This window comes from Hordeum vulgare, chromosome 1H (genome assembly GCF_904849725.1).
Source record: "Hordeum vulgare subsp. vulgare chromosome 1H, MorexV3_pseudomolecules_assembly, whole genome shotgun sequence".
Taxonomy (NCBI): domain Eukaryota; kingdom Viridiplantae; phylum Streptophyta; class Magnoliopsida; order Poales; family Poaceae; genus Hordeum; species Hordeum vulgare.
This window is the reverse complement of record NC_058518.1, coordinates 227,703,587-227,711,646: the sequence shown is the minus strand read 5'-3', so window position 1 is coordinate 227,711,646 and position 8,060 is coordinate 227,703,587.

Below are 8,060 nucleotides of genomic sequence, written 5' to 3'. Positions count from 1 at the left end.
CTTACCACTGAAATTATACTCAACTCACGTGATGATCGGACTTGAGCTAGTGTAAGTGGATCGTGAACCACTCAAATGACTAGAGAGATGTACTTTTTGAGTGGGAGTTTAGCGAATAATTTGATTAAGTTAAACTCTAATTATCTTGAACATAGTCTAAGTCCACTTTGAATATATTTGTGTTGTAGATCATGGCTCACGCGATAGTCATCCTGAATTTTAATACGTTCCTAGAGAAAGCTAAGTTGAAAGATGATGGAAGCAACTTTGTAGACTGAGCTCGTAATCTTAAGCTAATCTTACAAGCTGGGAAGAAGGATTATGTCCTTAATGCTGCGCTAGGAGATGAACCACCCGCTACGGCTGATCAGGATGTTAAGAACGCTTGGTTAGTACGTAAGGAGGACTACTCAATAGTTCAATGTGCAGTCTTGTATGGCTTAGAACCGGGACTTCAACGTCGCTTTGAGCGTCATGGAGCATTTGACATGTTCTAGGAGTTGAAGTTTATCTTTCAGAAGAACGCCCGGATCGAGAGGTATGAGACCTCCGATAAATTCTATGCTTGCAAGATGGAGGAGAACTCGTCTGTCAGTGAACATGTGCTCAAAATGTCTGGGTACTCAAACCGTCTAGCTGAGCTGGGGATTGAACTCCCGCAAGAAGCTATCACTGACAGAATCCTTCAATCACTGCCGCCAAGCTATAAAGGCTTTGTGTTGAACTACAACATGCAAGGGATGAACAAGTCTCCCAGCGAGTTGTTTGCGATGCTGAAAGTCGCAGAGTCTAAACTCCGTAAAGAGCATCAAGTGTTGATGGTGAATAAGACCACTAGTTTCAAGAGAAACGGCAAAGGCAAGAAGGGTAATTCGAAGAAGAGCGGCAAGCCTGTTGCCAATCCGACGAAGAAACCCAAAGTTGGACCTAAGCCTGAAACAGAGTGTTACTATTGCAAGGGTATGGGTCACTGGAAGCGCAATTGCCCCAAGTAAATGGCTGATAAGAAGGCGGCCAAAGAAAAATCAGGTATATTTGATATACATGTTATTGATGTGTACTTAACCGGCTCTCGTAGTAGTGCCTGGGTATTCGATACCGGTTCTGTTGCTCATATTTGCAACTCGAAACAGGAACTGCGGAATAGACGAAGGCTGGCGAAAGATGAAGTGACGATGCGCGTAGGAAATGGTTCCAAGGTTGATGCAATCGCCGTCGGCACAGTTTCACTTCAGTTACCATCAGGATTAGTTATGAACTTGAATCATTGTTATTTAGTGCATGCGTTGAGCATGAACATTATATCTGGATCTTGTTTATTGCGAGACAGATACTCTTTTAAGTTAGAGAATAATGGTTGTTCTATTTCTATGAGTAACATCTTTTATGGTCATGCACCCAATGTGAGAGGATTGTTCATATTGAATCTTGATAGTGATACACACATCCATAACATTGAGACCAAAAGAGCTAGAGTTAAGAATGATAGCGCCATATTTTTGTGGCACTGCCGCTTAGGTCATATTGGTGTAAAGCGCATGAAGAAACTCCATGCCGATGGACTTTTGGAGTCACTTGACTTTGATTCACTTGACACGTGCGAACCATGCCTCATGGGCAAGATGACTAAAACTCCGTTCTCCGGAACAATGGAGCGTGCAAGTGACTTGTTGGAAATCATACATACCGATGTGTGTGGTTCGATGAGCGTACAGGCACGCGGCGGATATCGTTATTTTCTCACCTTCACTGACGATTTGAGTAGATATGGTTATGTCTACTTGATGAAGCACAAATCTGAAACATTTGAAAAGTTCAAGCAATTTCAGAGTGAAGTTGAAAATCATCGTAACAAGAAGATCAAGTTCCTACGGTCTGATCGTGGGGGTGAATATTTGAGTTTCGAGTTTGGTGCTCACTTAAGACAATGTGGAATTGTTTCACAATTGACACCGCCTGGAACACCACAGCGTAATGGTGTGTCCGAACGTCGTAATCTTACTTTATTCGAGATGGTGCGATCTATGATGTCACTTACCGATTTGCCATTATCATTTTGGGGTTATGCATTAGAAACAGCTGCATTCACTTTAAATAGGGCACCATCAAAATCCGTTGAGACGACACCATACGAACTGTGGTATGGCAAAAAGCCAAAGTTGTTGTTTCTTAAAGTTTGGGGATGTGATGCTTATGTCAAAAAGCTTCAGCCTGAAAAGCTGGAACCCAAAGCGGAAAAGTGCATCTTCATAGGTTAGCCAAAAGAGACAGTTGGGTACACCTTCTATCTCAAATCCGAAGGCAAAGTTTTTGTTGCTAAAAACTGAGCTTTTCTCGAGAAGGAGTTTCTCTCGAGAGAATTGAGTGGGAGGAAGATAGAACTTGACGAGGTTGTTGAACCTCTCATCCCTCTGGATGGTGGCGCAGGGCAAGGGGAAACCTCTGTCATTGCGACGCCGGTTGAGGAGGAAGTTAATGATGATGATCATGAAACTCTGGTTCAAGTTTCTGTTGAACCACGCAGGTCGACGAGACCACGTGATGCTCCAGAGTGGTACGGTAATCCCGTCTTGTCAATCATGTTGTTAGACAACAATGAACCTGCAAGTTATGAAGAAGCAATGGTGGGCCCAGATTGCAACAAATGGCTAGAAGCCATGAAGTCCGAGATAGGATCCATGTATGAGAACAAAGTGTGGACTTTGGAAGTATTACCTGAGGGCCGCAAGGCTATTCAGAACAAATGGATCTTTAAGAGGAAGACGGATGCTGACGGCAATGTGACCATTTATAAAGCTCGACTTGTGGCAAAGGGTTTTTCACAAGTTCAAGGAGTTGACTACGTTGAGACATTCTCACCCGTAGCGATGCTTAAGCCGTGAGAATCATGTTAGCAATAGCTGCATTTTTCGATTATGAAATCTGGCAGATGGATGTCAAAATGGCGTTCCTTAACGGTTTCCTTAAGGAAGAGTTGTATATGATGCAACCCGAAGGTTTTGTCGATCCTAAGAATGCTAACCACGTGTGCAAGCTCAAGCGATCCATTTATGGACTGGTGCAAGCATCTCGGAGTTGGAACAAACGCTTTGATGAGGTGATCAAAGCATTTGGGTTTATACAAGTGGTTGGAGAATCCTGTATTTACAAGAAAGTGAGTGGGAGCTCTATGGCGTTTCCAATATTATATGTGGATGACATATTGCTGATTGGAAACAACGTGGAGTTCTTGGAGAGCATAAAGGATTACTTGAATAAAAGTTTCTCTATGAAGGACTTAGGAGAAGCTGCTTACATTCTAGGCATTAAGATCTACAGGGATAGATCAAAACGCCTAATAGGACTTTCACAAAGCACATACCTTGATAAAGTTTTGAAGAGGTTCAAAATGGAACAGTCCAAGAAAGGGTTCTTGCCAGTTTTACAAGGTACGAGATTGAGTAAGACTCAGTGCCCAGCAACTGATGAAGATAGAGAGCATATGCGCTTCGTCCCCTATGCTTCAGCCATAGGTTCTATCATGTATGCAATGTTGTGCACTAGACCGGACGTTAGCCTAGCCATAAGTATGGCAGGTAGGTTCCAGAGTAATCCAGGAGTGGATCACTGGACGGCGGTCAAGAATATCCTGAAGTACCTGAAAAGGACTAAGGAGATGTTTCTCGTGTATGGAGGTGACGAAGAGCTCGCCGTAAAAGGTTACGTCGATGCAAGCTTTGACACAGATCCGGACGACTCTAAGTCGCAAACCGGATACGTATTTATTCTTAATGGGGGTGCGGTAAGCTGGTGCAGTTCCAAGCAGAGCGTCGTAGCAGATTCTACATGTGAAGCGGAGTATATGGCTGCCTCGGAGGCAGCTAAGGAGGGTGTCTGGATGAAGCAATTCATGACGGATCTTGGAGTGGTGCCAAGCGCACTGAATCCAATAACCTTGTTCTGTGATTTCACGGGTGCCATTGCCCTAGCAAAGGAACAACGGTTTCACAAGAAGTCCAGACACATCAAACGACGCTTCAACCTCATCCGCGACTACGTCGAAGGGGAGGACGTAAATATATGCAAAGTGCACACGGATCTGAATGTAGCAGACCCGCTGACTAAACATCTTCCATGGGCAAAGCATGATCAACACCAGAACTGTATGGGTGTTAGATTTATTACAATGTAATTCGCATGATGATGTGAGGGCTAGATTATTGACTCTAGTGCAAGTGGGAGACTGTTGGAATTATGCCCTAGAGGCAATAATAAATATAGTTATTATTATAATTCCTGTATCAAGATAATCGTTTATTATCCATGCTATAATTGTATTGAATGAAGACTTATATACATGTGTGTATACATCGACAAAACACTGTCCCTAGCAAGCCTATAGTTGGCTAGCCAGTTGATCAACGATAGTCAGTGTCTTCTGATTATGAACAAAGTGTTGTTGCTTGATAACTGGATCACGTCATTAGGAGAATCACGTGATGGACTAGACCCAAACTAATAGACATAGCATGTTGATCGTATCATTTTATTGCTACTGTTTTCTGCGTGTGAAGTATTTATTTCTATGACCATGAGATCATATAACTTACTAACATCAGAGGAATACTTTTTGTGTATCAAACGTCGCAATGTAACTGGGTGACTATAAAGATGCTCTACAGGTATCTTCGAACGTGTTCGCTAAGTTAGTATGGATCGAGACTGGGATTTGTCACTCCGTGTGACGGAGAGGTATCTCGGCACCCACTCGGTAATACAACATCACACACAAGCCTTGCAAGCAATGTGACTTAGTGTAAGTTGCGGGATCTTGTATTACGGAACGAGTAAAGAGACTTGCCGGTAAACGAGATTGAAATAGGTATGCGGATACTGACGATCGAATCTCGGGCAAGTAACATAACGAAGGACAAAGGGAATGACATACGGGATTATATGAATCCTTGGCACTGAGGTTCAAACGATAAGATCTTCGTAGAATATGTAGGATCCAATATGGGCATCCAGGTCCCGCTATTGGATATTGACCGAGGAGTCTCTCGGGTCATGTCTACATAGTTCTCGAACCCGCAGGGTCTGCACACTTAAGGTTCGACGTTGCTTTATGCGTATTTGAGTTATATGGTTGGTTACCGAATGTTGTTCAGAGTCCCGGATGAGATCACGGACGTCACGAGGGTTTCCGGAATGGTCCGGAAACGAAGATTGATATATAGGATGACCTCATTTGATTACCGGAAGGTTTTCGGAATTACCGGGAATGACGAATGGGTTCCGGGAGTTCACCGGGGGGGGCAACCCACCCCGGGGAAGCCCATAGGCCTTGAGGGTGGCACACCAGCCCTTAGTGGGCTGGTGGGACTTCCCAAAAGGGGCCTATGCGCATTGGGATAAAATCAAGGAGAAAGAAAAAAAGGGGAGGTGGGAAGGAAAGGAAGGACTCCCACCCACCAAACCTAGTCCAACTCGGTTTGGGGGGGAGACCTTCCCCCCTTGGCTCGGCCGACCCCTTGGGAGTCCTTGGACCCCAAGGCAAGGCTCCCCCCTCCTCCTCCTATATATAGTGGGGTTTTAGGGCTGATTTCAGACAACTTTGCCACGGCAGCCCGACCACATATCTCCATGGTTTTACCTCTAGATCGCGTTTCTGCGGAGCTCGGGCGGAGCCCTGCTGAGACGAGATCATCACCAACCTCCGGAGCGCTGTCACGCTGCCGGAGAACTCTTCTACCTCTCCGTCTCTCTTGCTGGATCAAGAAGGCCGAGATCATCGTCGAGCTATACGTGTGCTGAATGCGGAGGTGCCGTCCGTTCGGCACTAGATCGTGGGACTGATCGCGGGATAGTTCGCGGGGCGGATCGAGGGACGTGAGGACGTTCCACTACATCAACCGCGTTCACTAACGCTTCTGCTGTATGGTCTACAAGGGTACGTAGATCACACATCCCCTCTCGTAGATTGACATCACCATGATAGGTCTTCGTGCGCGTAGGAAAATTTGTGTTTCCCATGCGACGTTCCCCAACACAGGCTTGTTGACCTAGTGACGTCACCATGACACAGTAAATGAGTTTCTGTGATTTAAATAATTCCAAAAAATGCTGAAAACCTTGAAAAATCATAGAAAATAAAATATAACTCCAAATTTAATAAATAATAGATGAAAAAGTATCAGAAAAAATCAATGAATACAATGGTGCTACTTTCATGCATGACAAACTAAGTTATGAAACAGCATCTGGTCAAATCAATTAAAGGAATTTAATAAATGTTCTACTTTAAACAATATTTGAACTTTGAATTCAAATCAGCATCAAACCAAGGTTTTGATAGCCACACTAGCTCATGCTAGATTTCATTTCATGCCTTGATCATGCGTCATATTGTTGCATTTGTATGATATTGGTTGTTGCTATTATTTTGGTAGGCTCTACCCCACCGGATACATCCGAATATCCAGCTGACGTTTTTTATCCTTCCGCTGATCTTCAAGGCAAGCACCAATTTTGATCATCCCGATAAAATCCCATGTTCTCGCTCATGCTCTCACTTATTGCATTAGGAAAAAATATTGCAAATGCTTTACTTCGGTAGTTGAACCCATTCCTTTGCATGACCTGTCATTGTCACAATAAATAGCTAAACCTTGTAACCTAGCATACCTGGTAGTTGCTTGAGCCATGATGTGTCTTATCCTGCTATGCTTACTATGCCTAGAGTTGTGTCAGGTCTGTTTCATCTGGCTGATGAACAGGAATGGAAGAATGTGTTCATGTGACAAAAGAATAAGTGTGGAACCTGATTTGGTAAAGGTACCGATGAAAGGCTATGTAGGAGTACATGGCGGGTTGTTTCATTGGAACCGTCCTTAGGAACTCACTGGAACCGTCCTTAGGAACTGAGTTCCGTGTATGTAATCCAAGACTAGTTACTACCACATGTGGGCCCTAAAATATGACCCCTCTCGACTTATTAATCGCCTAGTACTCGGTCCAGGAGTTGCAAGTAGTTTATAGTGTTTGTAGAGATGCTGGAGGCCGTGCATAGTGCTGACCTTAGAGGTGGGCTATGACGCAGTAGGCAGTGGCACGGTGTACCAAGTGGCACCCGGATTGTGGGCTTTGGAAATCTGCGCACATCGTTTGGGGCCGTAGCGGAAACTTCGGCCGGACTTCCATGCGGGTTCACTCACAAATAGGCGATAAACCTCGACTAGGTATTAGCATGGTTAACGGTCGTGGCCGACTCCCTCGCTGGGCTTCCGCTTGAAGGTTGACGAGGTGCGTAAAGTGCACATGGCGATAAGTGGCGGGAGTGTGTGTGAAGAAGTACACCCCTGCAGGGTCATGATCTATTCGAATAGCCACGCCCGCGGATATGGACTACTTGGAGACATATGTTGTTCATAGATAACTTTAATGGCTACTCATAAAAGTATCAAGATAAGAGTGAGTATCATGTATGGCATTCCTATAGGGAGACGGGAAGGAATCCATGATGGTGGTAGTGGACTCGTGTACGACTTATCAAAGTTGTTTAAAACTATTTAAAGTTGTAGTATAGGCTAGCCAAGAGTCAAAGCTGGCTTGCTGCATGAAACCCCACAACCCCCTTTATTGATACATGTGCATGAGTAGATAGACATGTTCTAAAGTCTTGCTGAGTACCTTTGTACTCATGTTTTCTTAATAATTGTTGCAGAAGACACCCATGCGCCAATAGGTGGGTTCTATCTATACGTCGATGATGACGAGTAGCTCGTGTCCCAGCTATGACTTGGCCCCTTTCAGAAGGGATCTGTAGATAGTCAGGCTTTATGCCTTTTCCTTTCGTCTGTCTGTACTCGGACAGCTTTAATGCTTCCGCATGGCTTGTATGACTTTGTTTGTATTACTTGAGTGTCGGGTCATGTGACCCCTACCTGTATGAACTTATTATGCAAGACTCTTCCGAGTCTTCTAAATAAATGTTGTGATGTTGAATGGTTATGTTGTGATGCCATTGTTGTATCTATGCATATCGAGTATCTCATGCGTACGTGTGATGTACTATGATATGT